General features: G+C 42.1%; 1 long non-coding RNA gene across 1 annotated transcript; it reads left to right on the top strand.

Annotated features, from left to right (window-relative positions):
* Window positions 1-1,548: 1,548 nt before the first annotated feature.
* LOC121039349 (uncharacterized) lies at window positions 1,549-25,411 on the top strand. Its single transcript, XR_005794722.1, has 3 exons — window positions 1,549-1,671; window positions 18,211-18,343; window positions 25,086-25,411. It is a non-coding gene; the product is annotated as an uncharacterized LOC121039349 (long non-coding RNA).
* Window positions 25,412-26,351: the final 940 nt, after the last annotated feature.

The following is a 26,351-nucleotide window of genomic DNA, read 5'->3' as shown; positions in this document are numbered from 1 at the left end:
TCTCAGCTCTAGAAGTCCGAGATGACAGCTGGTCACTTCAGAAAGTACATTTGCTAAGCCCAGCTCCCCGGTGTGAATGGCAAACCTTATGAAAATGCAAGTAATTGAGCAGAGGAGTAAGAGCAAGGCTCCCTGCCCTCCCATTAGCCCCAGCACTGGCTCAGCACCAGGCCCTCTGGGAAGCTCCAGGCCCCTCCCTTCCCCCAGGCAACCAGTGGCTCTCCAGGCACAGAGACTCAGACCACCACTTTGCTGTGGTGCCAGGAGGCACCTACAGTGGTAGAGAAAATCCCTACTCCACTTTGGGCGTCAGGCCAACCCGGGTGCAGAAATTGGCTCCAGCTCTTACTATGGAATCATGGCAAGTCTTTTAACCCTTCTAAGCCTTGGTCTTCCATCTGTGATGCTGGTATGATGATGCACATGCCTCAGAGGACACGGTATGCCACGAGGCACAATACAGCACAATGCGCTTTCTCCCAGGTAAGTTTTCTACAGCATACTCCTTCCTCCCCAGCCCCCACCCCCACGCCCACCTACCTTCCAAAGTCCTCTACTCTTCCCACCACACTAGTGCTTCTCAACCTTGGGCCTGCATCAGATTCACCTGCAGAGCTTATCAAGACAGACTGCTGTTTCTCTCCCCCTCCCCCCCCACCCCTACAGAACTTCTGAATCAGTGGGGGCGCCTGAGTGGCTCAGTCTGTTAAGTGTCAGACCTCAGCTCAGGTCATGACCTCACAGTTCATGGGTTCAAGCTGACAACTCAGAGCCTGGAGCCTACTTCGGATTCTGTGCTCCCTGTCTCTCTGCCCCTCCTCTACTCACACTCTCTGTCTCTCAAAAATGAATAAACGTTAAAAATTAAAAAACAATTTCTGAATCAGTGGGTCTGAGACAGGGCCCATTAATTTGTATTTCTCACATCTTCCCAGGGTAAAGTGATACCCCTTCATGCTTTGAGACCCAGGGCTGACTACACAGTCTACGAAACCTGCCGTGGACAGTACAGCAGGTGTATCAGACCCTCCCCTGCCACCCCCTCCTCTGTCTTCCTCTGTCAGCTGCACAGGAGCGCACCCCCCCCCTCCGCCCCTCTCAAACATGCCCGTGGACCTTCACACCTGAGGGCCTTCACCGCTTCTTCAAGCCCAGCTGAAATGTATTACTGAAGCCCTCTCGCAGCTCATTCCCAGGTCAGAAGGCACTCCCTGAGCGCCCGACGCGTGCCAGGCACTTCTCAATTACCCTTGCACGGGGAACCCCTGGAGCCCCACCTCCCCACCAAGGCCGTGTCTTATCTAATGATCTGCGCGCGTCCGGTGTCCAAAGCAGGTGCTGCGCTGGGGGTCACCCTAGGTTCAGCTTTCCCTTTGCCTTAGGGGCTCACTCTCTCTGATATATATTTGAGAAACAGCGGGGTTGTCTCCTGTCCCCTTCTGAATGAAGGCCACCTCCCCTCCGAACTGGGGGCGGCTTCCTCCACTGAACGCCCTGCCCCCTGCCGCAGGCCTCTGAAGCTGAGAGCGGAGCTTGTCATCTCCCCAGCGCCCCGGCCCCGCCCTCTGTAACCCCGCCCCCAATCAGGCTGAGGCTGATTCATCCTTTCTAGATCCGCAGGCCTAGAGGCCATGAAGGAAGCCACAACCTGTGAGGAAAAAGACTTTAAAAGTGAGTACTACTATACCTTTTCCCATATCAAAGGGAGAAGTGTCTAAGAATTGAACCTCTTAGGTTTAACCTCTTAGTTGCACCTACAAGGGCTTTCCAGTTGGTCTCATCCCTCGCTGACTTTGTTCTCCATCCTCACTCTGGCACCCCTGTGGGTGTCTCTTCCTCCAAACCCACAGTGGAGATCTCTCTCCTGGCCATGGGACGCTCATCCCTGCTGGAGAGTCCACCTCTACCCCAATCAGGCAGTCCAGCATTTATTTTTTTTAAGATTATTTATTTATTTTTGAGAGAGAGAGAGAGAGAGAGCATGCACGAACACACAGGGGGAAGGGGCAGAGAGAGAGGTAGAGAGAGAATCCCAAGCAGGCTCCATGCTGTCAGCACAGAGCCCCACTTGGGGTTCCATCTCACAAACCATGAGATCATGACCTGAGCCGAAATCAAGAGTCCCACACTTAACCAACTGAGCTACCCAGGCACCCCCAGCATTTCTTTCTCGTCTGAATTCATCCGTCTGGAATAACCCCAGGATCAGCTCCAACCACCATCCCCCAGGCTGGTCCCCTTTCAGAAAGGTGTCAGGGGCAGTAGGAGTTGCATATACATTCTTTGCCCTTCAAGATGTATCCAAAGCATATTTGTGGAGACATACGTTGCAAAGATAGATATCAGTTCTTAGGGCTGTAGAATTTTAAGCCCATTGGAAAGAATAGAAGCATTTTCCTACCTGTCCTATAATCTCCAAGCCCACTTGTGTCTAGTAGAGGTCAGTAGGTGACAATGTATGCAGAGCAGGTGGGCTTTCACTTTGTCATCCCCTCTCTCAGCTTTAATATATGTCCATTCCAAACTCCCAGGACTAAATTCTTAGGGTAAAAATCTCTGGCCCAGTCTGTGAGATGGAAACAGAGGAAATGGAGTCATTCTTTTGGATATAGATATTTATTATAGCACTGGGTGGGTGAACGGATGGATGGATGGAAAGATAATGGATGATGAAGTGAATGGATGCTATAACCAGGCCCTTGGGGAGGCATAGAAGAGAAATTGCAATTAATCAGCAAATGTGTAATGAGCACTTCACATATGTTAGATAAGATATTACCCCAAGCAGCCTAAAAGGGACCTTAAGATAGAAAACAGGACCCTTGGCTTAAAAAATCAGGGGGTATAGAAAGATTCAGAAAACAGAGTAAGTGCTCCCTGTCACTACTCCAGAAAGAAGCCTCGGCACGCAGGCTTGCTAGAACTCCAAAGACTGGTGAAGGAGCAGATACTTTCTAGGTTTTGCCCCAAGAAAGTTGGCCAGAGGCCCAGTCTCTGGAACAAAGTGGCACCACAAGCTTGAGCTTCATCTAGGGGATAGGGAGTTTCCAGTTTTAGAGCAGAAGCATGGCAAGACAGCTAGGGAGTCCAGGCACTACAGTGTGTAGGGCTATTGGGAGCAGAACCCTATCAATATCCAAGGGTCCGGTCCAGACCCTGAGGGCAGGTGTATCTGGGTATAGGCAGGTGGGCTGGGCAGGCAAATAAGGCAAGGCTTCATACCTGGTAGGTGGGCTCACAGATGCCATGGTATCCACGCTTTACCAACATACATTTGGTTTTAGGAGGAAACAAGCTCTGGGGACTTGAGCTCATCCTCTGCCCATAACCTGTAATAGCAGGGCCGGCCCCACTTCCCACCTCCTGCCATGGCTAAGGCTCTTGATATGCTCCTTGCATGATCAGCCTGTGATTTCCCCTAGAAATTCAGAGACTCCAGCTAACTTGAGAGGAGGAAGGGAACTGAGCCCAGTGCTAAGAAAGTGGTTCCAACAAAAACCACTTTCCAAGGTGCCAAAAAAGGGGAGCTCAGGGTAGGCTGATTGGGGGTGGGGAGGAATCTGAGAAAATTTCCTGGAAGAGGTGGGTTTGGTGAGAAAGGATTAGTTGAGAGTGGAAGACATTCCTGGTAGGAGGAAGGGGTGCTGTCTATATGGGCCAAGGGAATCATGGGCCTTTAAGCCCTACTCCTGTGAACCTAGTCCACACAAGCATAAAGCCAAAAATTCCCAGGAATCTGACCCAGCATGGCTCAACTTTTTTCACACAGCAAAACGCACAATGGTTGACGTTTTGGGTTTTTTTTTTTTCAATGTTTATTATTTTTGAGAGAGAGAGCCAGAGAGAGACAGAGCATGAGCTAGGGAGGGGCAGAGAGAGAGAGGGAGACACAGAATCCAAAGCAGGCTCCAGGCTCTGAGCTGTCAGCACAGAGCCTGGCACAGAGCTCAAGCCCAAGAGCAGTGAGATCATAACCTGAACCGAAGTCAGACGCTTAACTGACTGAGCCACCCAGCTGCCCCACAATGGTTGATGTTTACATGCAGAACCCACTCTCATGGGTGTATCCAGATTTGGTAAAAGAAAGGTGTAGGTTATGTGCAAATCCCACCCAGCAAGCAAGAATATTTCCCCACTCAGAAAATATATCAGAATGCAAATGAGGGAGAGTGATCATACTACAGGGATAATTTTGGATGCACTCTATAACAAAAGGAATTATTTTGCAAAGCTGTAGTTTATTATTCATAATAACTTACCTCTGACACACGGCATCACTCTTCATAGTAACATGAAGACTGGGAACAACCGAACCTCTTTTTTTTTTTTCATCTTCTTTTCTATCTTCAGTGAGGGAGTTCCCCATAAACAGATCCTGAACAAAGATTTGTCTAAAAGTTACTGGGAAGTGGTCCGAGGAAACGCAGGTAGACAAATGAAGAGGAGGGACAAGAAAAGGCTATCACAGGTGTGAGATCAAGCAAAGTCCCAAGAGGGTAACTTTGGCTCAGTCCAGTGGGCGACTTGTGCAAATAAGCTAAGGAGTGCCTGAGAGCTGTCCCCAGCCATGACAGGAGTATTGACACCTCTGTCAATCATGTGTTAAGGGCTGCCCCTGGGGATGTCATTTCCTGGTCACTTCTGGCTCTCAGTGCACTTGGCCAGCGGGCTCCACCAGCGTGAGGACAGCCTGCCTGCAAAGAGTCACAGGTGTTGGCTTTGGGGAATGAAATCACACAGCTTTCATTCATTTCGATCTGAGGAGGTTAGTGGGGTTTCGTAGCACCTGCTGTGGTCTCATTTCCTGCCTCATAGTGTGCACCTAGTAAATGCTGCTGGACCGTTGGCTAGTGACAGATGCATCCAAGAGAACAGGACACAGTAAGCACACACATTAAGCAGACAGAGGACGGGACCCCAACTGTTATGCTTACCACTATATCCTCGGCACCTGGCATAGGAAATGTTCACATGCGTTTGTTGGAAAAATTATGAATGAATCTTCCCCCCACCACACCATGGTAATTCTTGATTTAAGAATATCTCCAGGGTCTCCCGAGTTCTCTCTTTCATTGCTTGCTTGACTATGGGACACTCAGGAGGAGCTCCTTGGGATCTTCCATATGGTGACCCTCCTCAATGGGCAAACATCCCCCAGCTGTTAGGCCCAACGTCTGCTCCTGTTCTCTCCTGATCAGATGTTTCTACGGACATACGGTGAGGCTCAGTGGGGAGAGCTCAGCGAGATGCGGTAGGTGTGGGCTCTAGACCAAGTGCTACCTACATGAAATCTCATTTGCATATTCATGGTAGATATTATTACCTCCCATTTTGCATATGAGGCCTGGAGATGTTCATGATTTGTGCTGTTAAGCAATGGAATCAGAATTTGAATCCAGGTTAGCTTAACTCTAAATTTGAGGCTGTTTCTCTTATGTCTTAAACCTGAGGAGTAAGGAAATGTCTGATGTGAAGGGCTTCATACACTAAATGGTCTGTTGATGGCCAACCCCTTTCAAGCAGCCAGTGGCTCACCTGATGGCTGTGCAACAGACATGAGGACTACCTGAGACTTTGCTCAACCCCACACTCAGGGCCGCCTTCACAGGTGTGCAACCCGTGCAGTCACACAGGCCCCTGCGGTCAGAAGGGCCCTGCTCTTTGTTTACTGCTCTGCTGTCTCCATCTTGAAATTCATCATAGTTTTGAATAAGGGGTCCAGTATTTTCATTTTGCACCGGACTTTGCAATTCATATAGCCAATCCCCCGCCCCCACACGCTGCTTACCCAGTGTGGACAAACTTAGCATGCTAGGTCATTCTCAGGGCATGAGGCAGAGAGTGGGCCCTGGAATTCCAAAGGGATGCTGTAGGCAAGAAAACTCTTACACATTTTGAGGGGGCAGAGGAGACTGAGTAGAACTAGCCTGATGGCTTCTCACCCCCATCAACACCTAGCCAGGAAATCCCTACTCAATGGTAAACCTCTAAGTCCACTAAAGTGGCAAAGAGCTGGGAAAGAAGGGGGTGTAGGGACAGTGGGGCACAAAGAAGCTAGTAGCCTAATCAGGGGAGGCTCCCAGGGGGAGGCAACACCCTGAGAAAAGAATGAAGAGGGGCGCCTGGGTGGCTCAGTCGGTTAGGCGTCAGACTTCGGCTCAGGTCATGATCTCACAGTTTGTGAGTTCAAGCCCCACATCAGGCTCTGTGCTTACAGCTCAGAGACTGGAACCTGCTTCGGATTCTAGGTCTCCCTCTCTCTCTGCCTCTTCCCTGCTTGTGCTCTGTCTCTCTTTCTCTCTCTCTCTCAAAAATAAATAAACATTAAAAAAAAAAAAGAATGAAGAAGGGTATGGTGGGCAGAGGGCATGGTGAGGTAAAGGCACCGTGGTATCTTGGGGGCACTTGGGCACATCTCCTGGGCAAGGCAAAGGAGGGACCTCAGGAATCAGGACTGGACTGATGGGCTGGGGCCAATCAGTGTGCTTGACTTTACCTCCTTGACCCTAGCTTTCTTGTGTATGTTCTCCTGGGCCAGTAGCCCTTCCCACCCCGAATCTTGCCAGGATGGCTGAAATTTATTGAGGTAGGGGATTTGATCTTCTCCAGATAGATGTTTATCTGCTCTTCCATTCTATCGCGCAGGGCAGGTGATGAGCTTATAGCTAATTAGTGATTTCTTCACGTTGATAACGCCACCTAGTGGTCACCTGTCACACACACTTTGCCATTTCATCATACTGACATGCAGAAAAAAATGGAGAGATTATATAGGACCGTAATAATTCCCTGTCCTGCCCTGTACTTTGTGTGTTCACTTTGAAGTTCAGATGCACTTCATACAGGAATCCTTTTGACCTGCACAACAGCCCCAAAGTTGAGCAATGACTCTTGGAAGATGCTCCCAAAAGCACATGGATGCGTGCACACGCACACGCACACACACACACACACACACCCCAGAAAGGGGACAGAGGAGGAAAAAAAAACAGCTCTGGAGGTCCCTTCCTCAGTGCCTTCTGATCCTTGGGCTACTGAGACAGGGTCCTTGAATCCTAGATATTCTGTCATAACACCAAGTGGATGACTGCAGAGGCCAAGGCTGTGGCTGGAAGAAGGTGGTCAAAACAGCACTCATGACTTGTGGGCCTTTGGAAACTCACCTTGGACCTCTCCAAACATTCAGTAATAATCACATCAATAGCAAGAAGCAGGAGGAAAAGAGGAGCTAGAGGGGAAGATGCTGTTTCTTGAGAACCATCTCCTTTAGGCATCCTCCGTGAATGCATTTTTGCAAGTGCATTAAATCTGTCTCAGAGTACAGCAAGGTTCAGATGGCAGTTAATATACGCTGGGTGCCTACTGAGTGCCAGGCACTCTTCTGAGCACTTTAAATGTGTTTGCTCATTAAGTCCTGGCCATAGGACAACAAGAGAGGTACTATTGCATCTCCATTGTGCAGGTAGGGAAATGGAGGGGCCTGTCTGAGGATGTGCAGCTAGTATGTGGAGGAAGTGATATCTGAAGCTGAACAATCCAGTTGCAGGGCATGTACGACTAAACCACTACTCAGGCTACCTAGTAGGCTGAGAGACAAAAAGAACCTGTATATACCCTGTCCTGCAGACTGCTGGAGAGGGAGGATATGTGATTGAATATCTGTAATGCATTTACTTATTCACTCGACAAACGTTTCCTGAAGGACATCTTCTTACACCAGGTCTGGGTGGGTACAGAGGTGTAAATTACCCCCACTCTGATGGGGAAGAGAAGCTGAACCCAATTGGACCTGCATACAAGTGATTCAGGATGGAGCAGGAGGCATTGGGACAAAAAGCAGGGTCAAGGCACAGCTCACCAGGCAGTACTTGACATCTGGGCTAACTGGGTCTAAGGAATGCCACTCAGCCTAGCAAATAATGAATCCTCAGCAAACTGCTAGAATCCTAATTATATCTAAGAAGCCCCACTGAATCTCTCAGCTTTACGCTACCTACCTAGGAAGAGAAGGGGAGCACCAGACGAGGCAAGATTCTCCTTTTTACAGCAAAATAAGACTAGCTCCTTCTGGGGTCCAGGTTCCAGATAGACTGGCCTGAACTGCCATCTACTGGCCAACTGTACACACTGCACTGGGGATGAACAGGGTCCAGATGCAGAAGGAAAGGGGACTGAAGGTAGCTGAATGCTTTGAACCCTAAGTAGCCTTGAGAGGGAGGTTGTCACCTCCATGTTTTACAACTAAAGGAGAGACTGAGTCTCTGAGAGGTGACAAGAGGTAATGATAGCTTTCATTTACCATTTTCCAGACACTGTGCCAAGCATTTCACATTCCTTATTCCCTTGAATCTTCTCAAGAATCCTGAGATTTATCTCCCCCTTTACTCATCATATCTCTGAAATCCCTTTATTCTATCATAGTTCCACATTCTTCTTAAAGCCATGTGTGTGGGGGGACAGCAGGTCATTTGTACTATGGGAGTTCTTACAACCTGGGTTCGAGTGGTGGGTCTTCAGTGTCACCTCACTCTTACGTCTCCATGCCTCCTATAAGCTGGCATGGAGCCCTAAAAACTTAATTAAATTCAGGTCAATTGTTTCAAGCAGGAGTAATTCATATGTTCTGTTGCATCTCATCAGGAGGCACACAACGTGTGGTGCTAGTGATGTTAAGATTTAGTTTTGTTAAAGCAATGTTGGGCGTGTCTGGGTGGCTCAGTTGGTTAAGTGTCCCACACTTGATTTGGGCTCAGATCATGATCTTGCAGTTTGTGGGTTCAAGCCCTTCTTTGGGCTCTGTGCTGACAGTGTGGAGATTGCTTGGGATTCTCTCTTTCTCTCTCTCTCCCTCTCTCCCTGCCCGTCCGTAACTCGTGCTTGCTCCCTCTCTCTCCCTCTCTCTCAAAATAAATAAATAAACATTAAAAAATATTTTTTAAAAAAAATTTTTTTAAAGCAGTGTTGACTTAAGTGGGACCCTTATTTAAAGAAGAACTTTCCAAGCACCTGAGTGGCTCATTTGGTTAAGTGTCTGACTTTGACTCAGGTCATGATCTCACAGTTCATGAGTTCGGGCCCCACATCGGGCTCTGGTTCTGACAGCTCAGAGCCTGGAGCCTGCTTCAGATTCTGTGTCTCCCTCTCTCTCTCCATCCCTCCCCTGCTTACAATCTCAATATCTTTCTCTCTCTCTCTCTCTCTCTCTCTCTCTCTCTCTCAAAATAAATAAACATTAAAAAAAAATTTTTAAGTATTTTAAAGGTGTTCTAAGAGTAAGGGTGAAGACTCTTGAAGCAAATGGAAAGAAAAAGTCTCAGAAAATAAATAAAAGATATAAGGAAACAAATGGAAACTTGTGGAAACTGCTAAAGAACACATGAAACAAAAGTTTAAAAACTCAATGGATGGTTCAGTATGGCAGAATGGAGATGACAGGGCAAGAATCAATGAAGATGAATTGATTAAATGATAGATAGATCCAACTGGGACATTTATCTTTCTTCATAAAGAGAATGCTCTAGTAATTGAACAACTTCTAGACATTTCTCAAAACATCTGTGTAACATTTTTATTGTTCGGAACTTCATTCTGCCCGTGAACAATTTTAGTATAATGGAAGTTCATTTTATTGTTAAAAATAAATGAATAATAAATAAGAGAGGGCCTGGGAAGCACAAATGATATTCATGTATTATAAACCAAGAATTATGACTAACCCAATTTGGTATGCCTGAGGTACAATTAGAAAAAAATAATTATGGTAACTTTTAGAAGGGTAGAAAAAGGGAGAAGGAGAAGAAAAATGGGGATTTTTTTCAACCATTTAACTCTGAAATACACTTCATATAAGAAAGGCATGGGGTGCCTGGGTGGCTCAGTTGGTTGAGCATCCAACTCTTGATTTCGGCTCAGGTCATGACTTGAGGGTCAATTGAGTCCTGCATTGGGCTGCAAGCTGAGTATGGAGACTGCTTAAGATTCTCAATCTCTCCCTTTGCTCCCTCCCCCTTTGCATGTGCTCTCTCTCTCTCAAAACAAATAAATATGTATGCGTTAATTAATTTAATTAAAACAAAATAAAAAATGAATTTTAAAAAGTTTAAAATAAAAATTCATTAGTTCATGATGACACTTGAAAAAAAGTCTTATTCTGGGGGGCACCTGGGTGGCTCAGTCAGTTAAGCGTCTGACAGCAACTCAGGTCATGATCTCACAGTTCATGAGTTCGAGCCCTGTGTCGGGTTCTGTGCTGACAGCTCAGAGCCTGGAGTCTGCTTCCGATTCTGTGTCTCTCTCTCTCTCTGCCCCTCCTCCACTCACGCTGCCTCTCTTTCTCAAAAATAAATAAACAGTAGAAAAAAAACCTTATTTATAATTTCTCTGTGTTTGTGTGTGTGTATCCATCCATACATATACATGTACATATACATATACATATACATATATGTGTGTGTATGTATACACACACACACACACACAAACTAGGGTACCAATGAATTGATTTGAAAACTGATCAACAAAGGGCAGAATCAAGAATGTGTTCCACCTTTTTTTTTTCTTTGAGAGAGAGAAAGTGCACCAGCAGAGAGAGAGGCAGAGGGAGATAAAGAATCTTAAGCAGGCTCCATGTTCAGAGTGGAGCCTGACATGGCTCTATCCCATGACCCAGGTATCATGAACTGACCTGAAATCAAGAGTCTGACGCTCAACCAACTGAGCCACCCAGGCGCCCTGAGCGAATGAGTTTTTATGATGTGATGCACTTCAGTCAATTGCCTTTTCATATATAAATTGTCCTTTGTTAGGACAGTTGACTTCTATTGTCCTTTTGACATGACCCCAGTTGCTTGCTAACAGAGTAAGATATCCCAAATTCACTTTGTACATATCATACCTCAGAATTGGAACCAATCATTTCTCAAAAGATCTCTGGTTCCTTTTGTTGAGAAAATGTATTTAGAAACCACAGTCTAGAAGAGATGGGTGCTCGCTGTTACAGGGTTTTTGTGGCATCTAGGCCTTTTCAGTGATCAGAGCTAGAATTATATTTTTTTAATGTGGAGGAAAATCACAACTTCTTACTGCATTTGTGATTATAATCTATAATTACATGGTTTTTGCTTCTATGATTTTATACTTCATTATCTTTCCTCTTAAGCTGAATATTTTTATTTCAAAGCACATTAATAGAACTACTTTTTAAATTTATCCCACAAGAAACCTTTAATAGTTTCAACATGATAATGAGACAACTGAATATGGCTTAAGATTTCTTTGTAGAATTTTTTGGTTTTGTTTTTGTTGTAGTTTTATATCATTTGAAGAATTTTTTTTCTCAGTGTGTCTATGCTATGACCTTGGAATAGTTGGGCTTATTTGTTTCAATTTGTTTTTTATTGTTATTCTTTCTTCATATAACTTTATCTTTTTATGTATCTAAAACGTTAACATCATCCCAAGTCAAAACTATTTAATAACCTGAATTTATATGTCTGTCTTCTCCCCTCTATTTTTTTCTCTCCCCTCATACATAGCAATTAGACATTAGTTTAACATTTCTTTCTTCTTTCTGTCTTATTTATTTTATTTTTGCCAAATAAATAAATAGGCACACTTGACCCTATTCTCTACCTTGCTTTTTTTTTTTTCACTTAGCAATATATCCTAGAAATCACTTTCTTTCAGTATTTAATGATCTTTTCACTGCTTCTTGGAGCTTCATCATATTTCATTGTGTGGATGTACCATCATATCTTCAACTAGCTCCCTATTGGTGGACATTCTGGGCTGTCTCCAATCATTTGTTACTATAAATTAAACTATAACTTGGTGCTTAGATCATATTTTATTTTTGTTGGTGTATCTTTGGAATCCTATTCCTAGAAGTGGGATTGCTGAGTCAAAAGATAAATGATCTATAACTTTGCTAACATGTCACCAAATTCCCTTATGAATTCCCTTGTAAATTCCCTTGTAAATTCCCTTGTAAATTCCCTTACAACTTAAGTTGTATCATTTGGGTTCTTGCCAGAAAGGTACCAGGGTTCCAGAGTGCCTGTTTCCTTCATATCCTTCTTAACAGAACGTTTTCTCAAAATTTTGAATGCTTGCCAATCTGATAGATGAGCAGTGATAAATATCCACATTTTATTTTTTCTATCTGATTATAATTGAGGTGGAGCATCTTTTAACATGTGTAAGAGTGTTTTTGTTTAGTTCTCTTTCTGTGCCTATCTTTTGTCCTTTTCATTCCTGAAGAATTGTTGGTCTTTTTTTCCCCTCAATTTTTCAAATGTTTAGGCCTTTATTTGTGATTTGAGCAGCAAAGCTTTTTCTAGTTGTCACTTGTCTTTTAGCTTTGCTTGCGCTGTTTTGCTCTGGAAAAAAAAAATTACAGCCTAATTTATCAAATTTTCTTTTATTGCTTATAGATTTTGAAACATAAGAAAATTTTCCTTCCCTTGGGTTATTGAAGTAGTAGGAACATTTAAGCTATAATTGAAAAAATGTTGGTGGCTCATTGTTTACTAGTTTGAGAGTTTAAAACTTTGGGTGCCCAATCTTAGGGAGACCCCCACACTTAACACTTTTACAAGTTTTACCTCCAGAAATCTCATCTGGCTCTCAGGGTATAGGTTGAGAAAAATCCCTTTATGCTTCCAGTAGAGGTAACCATCATGAAATAAATTTTCTCCTTAACAAAAGCCTGCCCTCAAAGGAAATTATTTTACCAGAGTGTAACCTACGTGGAAGAAGAGAAATACCCAACTACAGCCGCTTCTACACTTTTCATCTCACCTAAGGGGGGAAAAAAGCTGAAAATTGCTTGTAAAGGTCATAGCTTAAGGGCACAGGCTCTTTGAAAGTCTGAAACCTAATTATAGAATTATGGAATCTTCTCCCCCACACATGTACACACACCTTGTGGTACTACATAAATCAGTGTCCTGTATAGTAACAGGGCATTCATTACTACTGAAAGAACTGCAAAACTCAGACTTTGTTCAAGAAAGAGTCTCTAGTAGGAGAGACGCCTGGGTGGCTCAGTCAGTTAAGCATCTGACTTCAGCTCAGGTCGTGATCTCGTGGTTCATGAGTTTGGGCCCTGCATCAGGCCCTGTGCTGACAGCTCAGAGCCTGGAGCCTGCTTCAGATTCTGTGTCTCCCTCTCTCTACCCCTCCCCTGCTCACACTCTGTGTGTGTGTGTCTCTCTCTCAAAAATAAATAAACATTTAAAAAAATTTGAAGGAAGCAAGAAAGAAAGAAAAGAAAGTGTCTCTAAGGAATTCCGAAGATGACAGGTGAGACGAAAACAAGGACAGTACGGGAGATTTTAGCCTCTGTCTACAGCTACAGCAAACAGTAAACCTAGTCTAATTCAGATAAACACAAAACCTCACAATAAAGGCCTGTTTAACTCAATTCCCTTTACCTGATACTCCATATCCAGCTTTCCACAAAAAAAGGGCCAAGGCATGCTAAAAAGCACAAGCATAGTCTGAAGAGATAAAGCAAGCCTCAAACCAGGCTCAGATGTGACATAAAGTGTGGAGCTATCAGACTAGGAATTTAAAATAACTGTGAGTGATATGCTAAGAGATCTAATGAAAATGTGAACATGTAAAACAAATGGGTAGTGTAAGCTGAGGTATGGAAACTCTGCGAAAGAATCAAAAGGAAAGCGTAGAACTCAAAAACAATGTAACAAAGAAAGATGCCGTTGATGGGCTCATCAGCAGACTGGATGTGGCTGATGGAAGAATCAACAAGTGTGAAGATGTGTCAACAGAAACTTTCCAAACTGAGAAGGAGAAAGAAAAAAAAAAAGTAATAAGAAAAAGGAATGGAATATCCTAGAATTGTGGGACAAGTACAAAAGGTACAACACATGTGTAATGAAATACCAGAAGGAGAAGAAAGGAAGGAACAGAAGAAATATTTGAAGTCACTAATGGCTGAGAATTTTCTAAAAGTAATGACAGACACCATACCTCAGATCCAGGAATCCCAGAGAATGTCAAATATGAGAAATTCCAAAACATTCACACATGAACATATTATGTTGAAACTGCAGAAAAATCAAAGAGAAAATTTTAAAATAAGGCACAAGGTGTGGGTGTGGGTGGGGAGAACGCTTACCTATAGAGGAATAAAGATAAGAATTATATCAAGTTTCTCTTCAGAAACCATGTAAGCAAGTAGAGAACAGAGTGAAGTATTTAAAGTATTAAAAGAAAAAAGCCCCCATTTAGAATTCTTTATCCAGTTGGTACTTATCTTTCAAAAGGAAAGGAGAAGTAAAGCCTTCCTCAAACAAACGAAAATTGAGGGAATTTGTCACTAGTAGATCTGCCTTACAAGAAATTTGTTAAAAGTTCTTCTGAGAGAAAGAAATTATAATGGTTAGAAACTCAGGTCTACGTAAAGAAAGTCAGGGTGTTAGGAATAAATGATGGTAAAATAACATTTTTTATTTTTATTTTATTTTTTTAGAGAGAGTGTGTGAGTGGGGGAGGGGCAGAGGGAGAGAGAGAGAGAGAGAGTCCTAAGCAGCTTCCACACTCAACACAGAGCCTGACATGGGGCTCAATCCCACAACCCTGCGGTGGAATCAAGAGTCGGATGCTGAACTGACTGAGCCATGGAGGCGCCCTATTTTTTTATTCTTAATTTAAGAGAGAACAATTCGTTCACAAGAATACAGATAATGCATTTGGTGATTATAGCTTACAGATAAGTGAAATGACTGACAGCAATGTTAGAAGAGTAAAAGCCAAAGGAGAAGAGAAACAAATAGAAAATAGTTATAAATGGGGCGCCTGGGTGGCGCAGTCGGTTAAGCGTCCGACTTCAGCCAGGTTACGATCTCGCGCTCCGTGAGTTCGAGCCCCGCGTCGGGCTCTGGGCTGATGGCTCAGAGCCTGGAGCCTGTTTCCGATTCTGTGTCTCCCTCTCTCTCTGCCCCTTCCCCGTTCATGCTCTGTCTCTCTCTGTCCCAAAAATAAATAAACGTTGGAAAAAAAAAAAAAGAAAAGAAAATAGTTATAAATATGGTAGATATTAAACCAACTATAGTCACTTTAAATTTGAATGTTCCAAATGCATCAAATAAGAGACAAACTATCAGAATGTGTTAAAAAAGAAAAAGAACTCAAGTATACATTGTCTATAGAAAGTCACTTTAAATATAAAGGCACAGATTAAAAATAAAGGGATAAAGAAAGACATACAAGGTTGATACTAATCAAAAGAAAACTGAAGTAGCTGTATTAATATCGGACAAAGCTGACTTCAGAACAAGGAAAATTATCAGGGATAAAAGGGAGCATTACATATTGATAAAGGGATCAATTAATTCTCCAGTAAATCTTAGCTTTTCAAATCAGTGCCTATTTGGTTGTGAGCACATGATGGGGGTCATAACAGAAAAGGACATGAGAGGAATTAGTGATAGAAGATCATGAGGAAATTTTTAGGGGTAATGGAGTCACTACCTTGACTGTGGTGAAGTTTCACCAGTGGACAGGTGTCAAAACCTGTAATGTGTGTCAATTATAACCCAATAAAACCCTTCAAAAAAAAAGTTTTTTTTCAATCTACGCCATCATCATCCTTCTCTAACTGAAAGCCATTATTCCTTTTTCACAGGTAAGAAATTTGAAGCACAGACAAGTTAAGTTGCTTGCCCAAGATCGCACAGTGAATAAATAGCAGTGTCAGAATTTCAAGTTAATTTGACTCCAGAGTCCATGCTCTTAAGCACTTTGCCTCAGTGAATTGAAGGAGGCCCGTGTTTCCATTGCTGGTTTTGGAGTTGGCCCAGAGGCTGTTTGCTATTGTTGAAGTAATCCTTGAGGACAGGGACATCCAACCACTGAAGACAGAGAAGTTCTAGAGAAGGCCTGAGTTCTCCCAGTGTCAGGAAACCAACTTACAACTCTGCAAGCGCCATGGGGAAGTGATAGGGAAGGTATGTGTGTATCACATTTGAGTCTTTGGGATCTGAAAAGGGACTCTTCTCTCATAGCCTTCCTCCCTCCTGGGCCATGCCCACCCACACTGCCCAGCAGCTGGCATCAACTTTCAGAGCTCCCATTCACATACTCTTGATAAGATGATCAGGGAGTACGCTGGGGAGATGAACTGATTACACCTACTGCAAATAAGGAGGAGGAATACTGTAGTTCGGTGAGGTGGACACATGCCTTCTTGGATCAGACTACCCTGGAACTGAATATCTGCCACTAACTAGATTTGTGACCTTGGGCAAGCCCCTTCTTGATCCTCAGTTTTCCCAAAGATATATTAGGAACCATGTACTTACCTCACAGAATTATGAGTTTTCATTGAGATGACATAGGAGTGTCTTTTTTTTAATGTTTATATATTTTTGAGAGAGAAAGTGCAGGTGCATGAGTGGGGGAGGGGCAGAGAGAGAAGGGGACAGAGCATCCCAAGCAGGCTCTGCACTGATAGAAGAGAGCCCGATGCAGGGCTTGAACTTACGAACCATGAGATGATGACCTGAGCCGAAGTAAGGTGCTCAACTGACTGAGCCACCCAGGTGCCGCGGCGGAATGTCTCACACAGGAACCAGCACATACCACAGTATGTTGTATGCACAGTAAATAATGGTTACTATTACTATTGCATGAACTTCCTTATTCTGTGGAAGGAATGCCACATTGGCTTGTGACTAAACCACGCAGTGAATGCACTGACACCTTAGGAGAGCTTTAAAAAGGAGGGTATGCCCCATGGTTTAGGTTGGATTTAGAGAGTCCTGCCAAAAGCAGAGTGGTAAAGAAAATGATCTCGGTGGTTTCGTATGATGCTGATATTCTGTGGTCTCAGATTTTGAAACCCATCGATGAACTGAGAAAGGGAGTGTCAAAATGGACAGCTGACAGTCATAACTGTGGCCTTCCTTGTCTATGAACTCCTTGAAAGTAGAGACAAAGATATTTTTGTGTCCCTACTACCTAAAACAAGGTCTGGTGGCAATAACTGTTCAGTAAACATTTATTAAATCAGTCAATCCCCATACCTGCGCTTTGGGTTGCTGGTGGCAGGTCACCATTGTCCCTGTTTAGGATAGCTTCAGATGAGAGAGGTAAGAATGCATCCTATGAGCCACAGATAATATAAATCTTTCTGTGTAGGATAGTCTTATCATCCACCTTCCAGCTTAATCCAATTCAACATTACTTGAACACTTACTTATGCAAGTAACTTATGAACAACTTACCATGAAAGTTAAGTATTAAAAGAAATCTATCTACTAAATACAAATTAAATACTCTCATCAATAATAGATATTATCACTGCATGCCTATCCAGCTCTTGTCCTTCTCACACTGTCCGGGTCCCTCTGGGGGTCCCCAGCAAATACTCAGCCCCTGACTCAGCTCAAGGGTCCATTGATTTGCTAACACCTTCCTGTTACTCTGCTCAATACTCCTAATTGTTCCAAGCTTCAGCTCCCTGGATAGGGTCTGAGCTCCTGACCTTTGCATATTTTCTTTTTGTCATCTTGTTCTGAACCAAAGCCACAAAGATGTTATTTGCTCTGATTTTGTAGCTCTAGTTTTCCTCCTGCCTGATGCCTACTTTTCATGTGACTTTTTACAAAAAGAGAAGAGAAAGAGCTCTAGATTTCTTGAAGGGATCAGACCCTTTTCCCTTTGGAACTCCCTTTATAATGTCAATATTTTAAAACTATCAAACTAAACAAGGCAGATTTTTTAGCAAGCTTATAGATTAGGATCTTTGCAATATGTTACAGCTAAATGTCAGACTGGATAATGTCAACATAAATCAAAATGGCCACCTAAGAATTGAAATGGTGTGGGAACTACTTGGGTCCCTAACATTCAGGAGGTAACACTGCATTAGCAGTTGTCCAAGTTAACAATGTTAGGCAACTAAATGTGGAACCTCCTGAGCATATGTTGGACGTTAGCTGATCAGCATTGATATTAATCATGCTTCGGACAGTAGACAGACAATCTATAAATTCCCAGTTGGCATCAAGGAAGAAAACTAATCTTACTTTCTTCTCTTGCTGTTGAAGCCCTGACCATATTTCTTGTTATACTTGAAGTAAGTTCATTGACTGTGCTCCATCTACACCTTGTACATACTTCTGTATTTGGGATTTACTGCCATCTATTCTAATTATTTCTTTATTTATCTCTCTCCCACACTAGCCTGTGAGATTCTTGAAGGCAGAGACGGTGGTTTACTAATACCTGCCAAGCCTGCAATGGAATAAGTAGGGGCTTGGGAATTAAAAAGATTTGAATTTAAATCCTGGCTCTTGAACTTTCTGTGTCATCATGGGTAAGTTTCTTAACTTCTCAAAGTCTAATAATGCTGATCTATAAAACAGGGATTTTAATACCTACTTAGAAGAGTTTATTAGGATTAAATTATATAACTGACTGTATTATAAAGATTCTTTGGTTGTAAACAACAGGAAGAAACTGTATCATTAACACTGGTTATAAGAACAGAAATAAACTCTGGCTAATTTGAGAAAAAAGAACATGACAACTAAATGCAATGTGTAATCTGGGATTGGATCCTGGGTGAGAAAGGGAAATTGATATAAATGACATTTTGGGGACAATTAGTATAATCTGAAAAGTGGATTACATGTTATAAAATAGTATTAAATCTTACATTTCCTGAATTTGATCCTTATATTGTGGTTACATAAGAGGACATCCTTGTTCTTAGGAAATAAAACAACGTAGGATTTGGGGTAAAGGAGCATGGGTCTGTAACTTTGAAATGGCTTAGGAAAATATCATACATATATACTAAATATCCTGTATATAATATATATGTATAGCGTACACTTAAATACACATACCACATATATAATATGTATATAACATACAGAGTGCAATAAAGTAAGTATGCAAAATATTAATAATGCCTAAGTAAAGGGCATGGGAGTTATTTGAACTGTTCTGTCATTCCACATTACTTTGAAATACTTTGAAAATTCAAAACACTTTTAAAACAAAAAAGGAAGGACTTATTGAAATAATCATGGAACTCTCAAAATTAATAGGAAGGCTGAAGAACCAGGTGAAGAAACTCAACAGGAACCAGGACGAGGACTATCAGAGTACCCTGGAAAACATGATGTTCTTCCTTTCCATCAGTTCACACAGGACTCACAATCCTAGGACAGAGTCCTGTTGAGTGAATCAGCACAGGGAGAAGGGATGGGATCTGGCAGAATGAGTTTCCAGATGGATTTACCATTGTATTGCTCAAAACCCAGGACAGTGCCTGGCTCAGCACATGGTGGGTGCTCAAAAAGTAATTTTTAATGCACATTTGTCTTCTAGCACATGACAGGCACACAAGAAACCTACACAGGAGCATTAGTTGTCTTCCTTTCCCTTTTGTACCTCTTAGCTATGTTCAAGTATACAATATACTGTTGTTAACTATAGTCATCATGCTGTACATTACATCCCCAGGACTTACTTATCTTTTCACAGAAGGGATTAGCATTTAAATTGATGGACTAAGAACAGCAACTGACCGTCTCCAATGTGGGTGGGCATCATCCAATCCATTCAGGGATTGAATAGAACAAAAAGGCAGAGGAAGGTTGAAATTCTCTCTGCCTGACTGAATGAGCTGGGACATCAGTCTTCTGCCCTCTTAGCTTTTGGTTCTCAGGCCTTCAGACTTGGACTGGTAGCTACACCATAGGCTCTCTGGCTGTTAAAACTTTCAAACTACACCAGTGGCCTTCCTTGGTCTCCAGCTTGCAAAGGACAGATCGTGAGACTTCTCAGGCTCCATAGTCACATGAGCCAATACCATTAAATACGTACCTACATACAATACATAGTAACTCACTAACTCATTCACTCAGTAATGAATTAACTAACTCAGGGTTCTCTAGAGAAACAACAAATAGAATATGTCTATCTCATACAGTAATACAGTAGTGCTAACTACTGGCAAGATGCCTCAGTTCCTCAGCATGTGGGCATCTTTGTAGGGCTAGGTGAGTATCTTTATGACATGGTACCTGGAAACTCCCAGAGAAATTGGTCCAAGAGAAGCTGGAAGGGGCAGTATTTTTTTTTTTTTTTTGACATCCTCAGAAGTCACACACTAAGACATCTGCTATATTCTTGTGGTTATATGGACTAATCTTGTGCGACTAATGTGGAAAGGACTCTATAAAGGAGGCAAGGATCATTGGGTCCGTTTTAGAGACTGGGAACTACAACCAGTCACTAGGAAATGTAAACCAAACTATATAATTTTACTGGGCTCCAGCCAAACTGATAAATATAAACTACTTTTTTTTAAGTAGGCTCCATGCCTGATGTGAGGCTGAAACTCACAACCCTGAGATCAAAGGTTGTATGCTCTACCAACTGAGCCAGCCAGGTGCCCCAAATATTAAATACTTTTTAAATGGGGATTACATCAACAGCTTTTTTTTTTTTTTTAATTTTTTTTTTCAACATTTATTTATTTTTGGGACAGAGAGAGACAGAGCATGAACGGGGGAGGGGCAGAGAGAGAGGGAGACAGAGAATCGGAAACAGGCTCCAGGCTCTGAGCCATCAGCCCAGAGCCTGACGCGGGGCTCGAACTCACGGACCGCGAGATCGTGACCTGGCTGAAGTCGGACGCTTAACCGACTGCGCCACCCAGGCGCCCCCATCAACAGCTTTTTAATGTAACTTCTGATTAATGTGTTTGTTTGAATATACATATATACACACATATATCTACACACATACTGTGTAGAAATATATATACATATATATCTCATACTCCTTTGTGGTATATATTATACTCTAGTAAGAAATGTTAAGTTGCTTAATCTAATATATTGGAAATTAAAATTTTACATTTTTCTGTCAATGTACACATTCTGAACGTAAAGCCTGAAAAGAGGAGTATAAATTAGTTTTGGGAAAGTCACGTTATCAGTCAAATCTTCTTACCGCTGTCCATAGGGGATGGTGGAGCTCAAGGAAGTTCTGCTAGAAATGTAGGAGAAGAAATATCCAGGTCCCTGAATGTCCAGGCATGAGTTTTCTTGAGGTACAATCTACTTGCCATCCTTTTTTTAATATATCTTTCACAAGCCCCTTCTATTAGAAGTTCAAAACAGTTTACCGAGTCATCAGTATTTTTTTTCTTGTTTGAAAAACCAGGGTATAAGCATATCTCCTTTTTGTGTATTTAAGTGCTTATGTAATTGTCTGTTCATTTTAGACCACTGGTGAGTGCTAGTGTTCCTTTGCATTCCAGAAAAACATCTCTTCCAAACTCTGCCATAAGGAAAAAATTCTCTTCAGTTAGAATTTGCATATTTTTAAGCAGAGGCTATTCTGTTCCAAACATATGGCTCATTATTTATGACATTATGTACCTATATCTATCTGACCATATATACTGGGCTGAGAGGGTAGTAATCCCTCAGAAGCAGCAGGGAACTTTCTTAAATGAAAAAAACTATTTGTCAAAAGTCTGCAGAAAATATCATGCTTGATAGTGGCAGCAAACCGAGGTTGGGGCAGTGGAAGTAGTCTGCCCAAAGTGCAAGCAATAAGGGGGTGTACAACTTTAGAAAATTTAAAAACATGGGGCAGCTGCATGGGGTAGTTGGTTAGGCATCTGACTCTTAATCTCCTCTCAGATCATGATCTCGCCATTGGTGAGGTTGAGCCCCACATCAGGCTCTTCACTGATGGTGGGGAGCCTACTTGAGATCCTGTCTCTCCTTCTCTCCGCCCCACCCATACTTGTGTGTGCTCTCTCTCTCTCCCTCCCACCCTCTCCCTCTCTCTCTCTCTCTCTCTCAAAATAAATAAACTTTCAAAAATTGAAAAAAAAGAAAATTTAAAAACAATAATAAGATGGACCAAAAGCCAATCTGCTTTTTATTTACGGTTATAAACCAAAATTCCGTCTGTGATAAGGCACTCCTCCATGAAAAAAAATACCCAGGGGCATCTGGGTGACTCAGTCAGTTAGGCATCTGACTTTGGCTCAGGTCATGATCCCGTGGCTCTGAGTTCAAGCACTGCGTCGGGCTCTGTGCTGACAGCTGAGCCTGGAGCCTACTTTGGATTCTGTATCTCCCTCTCTCTCTCTGCCCCTCCCCTGCTGTTACTCTGTTTCTCTCTCTCTCTCACTCTCTCTCTCTCTCTCAAAAATAAATAAAACATTTAAAACAATACCTAAACATTTGTGGAGTTTTATTATTTGGAAACATTTCTTTGTGCGTAACATTTTTTGGAAACTTTAGGAGAGAAAGTATGTGTTCTTTACATTTTTATTTTATCAGTGGGAAATGCTGCAAAAATGTAGGCATGAGTGTAGGTATAGGCCGTGAAAAGATTTTCCCAGACAAGATGTACTGAGTGCTCATTATGAAGCTGTGTGTGCATTAAAGAAATTTTGAAAAGCTAACTTCATTCTTTGAAGCTCTGAGTGAATGAAAAGAAAATATGAATATAGAAGGATCCACTCAGATTGTATTGTCTCTTACATGTAATTTTTCTTTTCTGAGTTATCTGGTTTTCTGCTATGAAATTTTAGAGGTTGGTTATAGACAGCAATATTTGCAAACAGCCAGAATTAGCTTCAAACAATTTCAAGTGAAATTCCAAGCTTTAAGATTATTCCCTGAAGATTAACACACAGATGTATGTAGAAAAGACCATTAACCATGCAAAAAAAAAAGGCGGGGGGCAGGGGGGAGGTGGTGGTAAAAAAGTAAACCTTTGAATAGGAAAAAATCCATTTTTAAAGAAGAACAATAAGAGAAATGCCAAAAGATGTTGGTCTTACATTGTCCAAATAAATCAAAGGGTAATTTTGAGCATCCATAATTTTGTTCAAGAACTAGACACTATTTCTAAAGCAGAGGATCAAATGTCAAGGTTTGCTCTCATTCAGCCATTTCCTCACACTACACCATGGTAAAGGCAACCCACAGAGTGGGTGAAGGTATTTGCACTGGTTATCACTGAGAAGAGCTTATGTCTAAATTATGGACGTAATGGGGCACCTGGTTGGCTGGATCAGTGGAACATGTGACTCTTGATCTTGGGGTTGTGGGTTCAAGCCCCATGTTGGATGTAGAGATTACTTAAAAATAAATTTTTTTAAGTTTATTTATTTACTTTGAGAGACGGAGAGAGAAATTCTGAAGCAGGCTCCATGCTGTTAGCACAGAGCCCGATGAGGGCCTTGAACTCATGAACTGTGAGATCATGACCTGAGCCGAAATCAAGAGTCAGACAGTCAACCAAATGAGCCACCCAGGCACCCCTTAAAAATAAAAATCTTTTAAAAAAATAATAAATTATATATGTAAGAACTGGTGTAGATTAATTAGAAAATAAGTTACAAAGACTACTCAGTGGGAAAAAAGGGCAAAAGATTTAGTGAATTCACTAAAGACGACAACCTAGTGAAAATAAACATTTCAGGATGCTCAACAAGCAATAATCAGGGAGATGCAAACTAAAACTGCAATAAGAGATTAGTACACCTCCACCGATATGGCTAAATTTAAAAGTCTGATGAGACCGCGTGTCAGTGAGAAGGTAAAACAACAGGAATTCCCAGAAGTGGCTGGTGACACTTTGGGAAAAGTCTGGCCCTGTTTACTAAAGCTGAAGTTTGTATATCTTGTGATACAGCAATTTTACTCCTAGATATTATTACCAGCTTAAATACATACACATGTGCAATAAATTCTGTACAAAAATATTCACAATAACCCCAAACTGGAAACAACCCAAACATCCATTAACAGAATGGATAAATAAACTGGTTTATAATCATAAAATGGAATACCATATGTCAATGACAATGAACAAACTTTAGCTATAGGCAATGACATAGCTGATTCTCACAAAAATAATATGGAGGAAAAGAAATCATACACAAAAGAACACATACTGTATGACTGTATCAATATAAAGTCTAAAAATAGAGGAAACAAAATCATAATGTCTAGACTATATACTGAAGTGGTAAAACTGTAAAGAAAAGCAAAGATCACCAAGAAGGTCAGGAGAGTAGGGAGACTGTGCTTTCCAAGGGGAAGGGCCTGGGCTGGAAGAGTTCTGGGAAAGTTCTTTTCCTTGACCTGGATGGTGGTTACCCAGGTATTCATTTTATAAGCATTCATTAACTACACACTTATATTTTATGTATTTTTATGCATTTGCATGGTAACAAAAACATTTTTTAAATCTCCTTTTATCCTCATCAGTGAAAGCCTAGGCTATTACTATATCCCAAATTATCCCAAATTATAAGCATAAAAATTTGCCTGCCTTACACACTAACCTATTTGCAGGGGAGGTTATAATTTACTTTCAACCCCAGTTTCAGATGTGCAGACATTTATCAATGAGCTCACCAGTTAACAAGTATCAAACTCCAGAAATAATTGTACAAAATCAAAATTTGTCGTAACCTATCTAGTAGCAGACTGTGTCCAGTCTCTGATAAATCTAAATTTTAAAGGGTGGTAAAAACCTTAGCTACTCCTGGGAGTATGTTTTGCTTCATCTGCAGTGTAGTCACTGCATTATAGAAATCTATTTTCTAATGTTTATTTTTTTGAGAGAGAGAGACAGAGTGTGAGCGGGGGAGAGGCAGAGAGAGAGAGAGAGAGAGAGGGAGACACAGAATCCGAAGCAGACTCCAGGCTCTGAGCTGTCAGCACAGAGCCCGAAGCAGGCCTCTAACCCATGAACTGTGAGATCATGACCTGAGCCGAAGTCAGATGCTTAACTGACTGAGCCACCTAGGTGCCCTAAGATCTTCTAGGGTCTTAAAAGATTTCTAGGGTCTTAATAGATTTCCAGGTCTTAAAAACTAAGTAAAATGAAATAAAATAAAAATTTCCAGGTCTTTGCCACACGTATAGACACTAAAACCACAGTGGGTAAGATCAGGATCTCAAAATGGGGGATGAAGAGAGCAACTGGATACATAAAACAACCTTAAAGATATTTATGAAACAAATTTTTGTTTTATTTATTTTTATTTTTATCATTTCTAGGAGTGTATCCTGCAGATATACATGTTGTGCATGCATCATGTATGAACAAAATACTCCGTGCAGATTGCACTTGGGCCTCAGCAGAGCCAGGTGAGGAAGAAAGTCCTGGTGCACTCCCAGGGTCATGCTCCACCCAGGGTGCACTGCCCCCCCCCCCCCCAACACCCCCACCATGGAAGGCAGCATGGGTGCAGGTTACTTTGTTACAGCTTCTTTGAAAATACATCAGAAGTTTGGGGAACCTGGGTGGCTCAGTGGTTTGGTTAAGCCTCTGCCTGACTCTTGGTCTGGGCTCAGGTTCTATGAGAGTGGAGGGCTCTGGGATGGCAGCAGGGAGCCTGCTTGGGATTCGGTGTTTCCCTCTCTCTGCCACTCCCCTGCTTGCAGGCGCGCGCTCTCTCTCTCTCTCTCTCTAAACAAATAAATAAATAAACTTAAAATAATTTTTATCATTAAAAGGAAAAGTACATTAAAAGTTTAATAATAGTAGTAGCAGTAGTACAGAAGAAAAGAAGTTTGAGTCTCAGAGGGCCTCCTGAAGGCAAAAGGAAGAACCCAGGGAAAGGAGGAGACCCAACTACAGAGCCAGAAGTGTTTTTCAAAGTGAGTGGAGTCATCAGACAGGAGACCCAGGAATTTGCATTTCAACAATTGCTGCTGGTGTTTCCGAGTCCCACTGAAGAACTGCACCTAAAAGGAATTACACAGTAGATAGAAATAATCTTGAGCCTTCTGCTTTGAGAATTAAAGAGAATTGGCTGATAAAATTTAGGGGATTCCTTAACTCTAAAACTCAAACAACAGGAAGTATGCAGTCAGATACCTACCATGTGCATTTCTCGATCACAGAATTCACAAGTCGCTGCAGTTAACCCTGTCAACAGCCCTGTGAAGGAAGTCTAGCGTTTAAATGACTTCTTGAAGTCTCCACAGCAAGGGGGCCATGGACAAGATTTGAACCAGGACTCCTTTCGAATTGCCTGGCTAGTGCTCTTTCCACTATGCTATGGATAATGATGGGTGTTATGGTTGAAAAAGAATTTCAAGGAAAAACAAAAGAACAAAGAACATACAATCTCTAAAAACACTGAGATACTCTTTCTTAACCCAGAATTGGTAAAAAAAAATCAAAAGCCTGACTCTGTCTGTTGTCACTAAAGGTATGGTGCTCTGAGAATCTTTGTACGCTTGCTGGAGGATATATAAATTAGAATCCTCACTCTGGAGAGCAATTTGTCAGTGCCTAGTAAAGTTGAAGGCACATGG

This window comes from Herpailurus yagouaroundi, unplaced genomic scaffold, assembly GCF_014898765.1.
Source record: "Herpailurus yagouaroundi ecotype Mexico unplaced genomic scaffold, PumYag 180, whole genome shotgun sequence".
Taxonomy (NCBI): Eukaryota; Metazoa; Chordata; class Mammalia; order Carnivora; family Felidae; genus Herpailurus; species Herpailurus yagouaroundi.
This window is presented reverse-complemented; position numbering and strand designations above follow the sequence as displayed.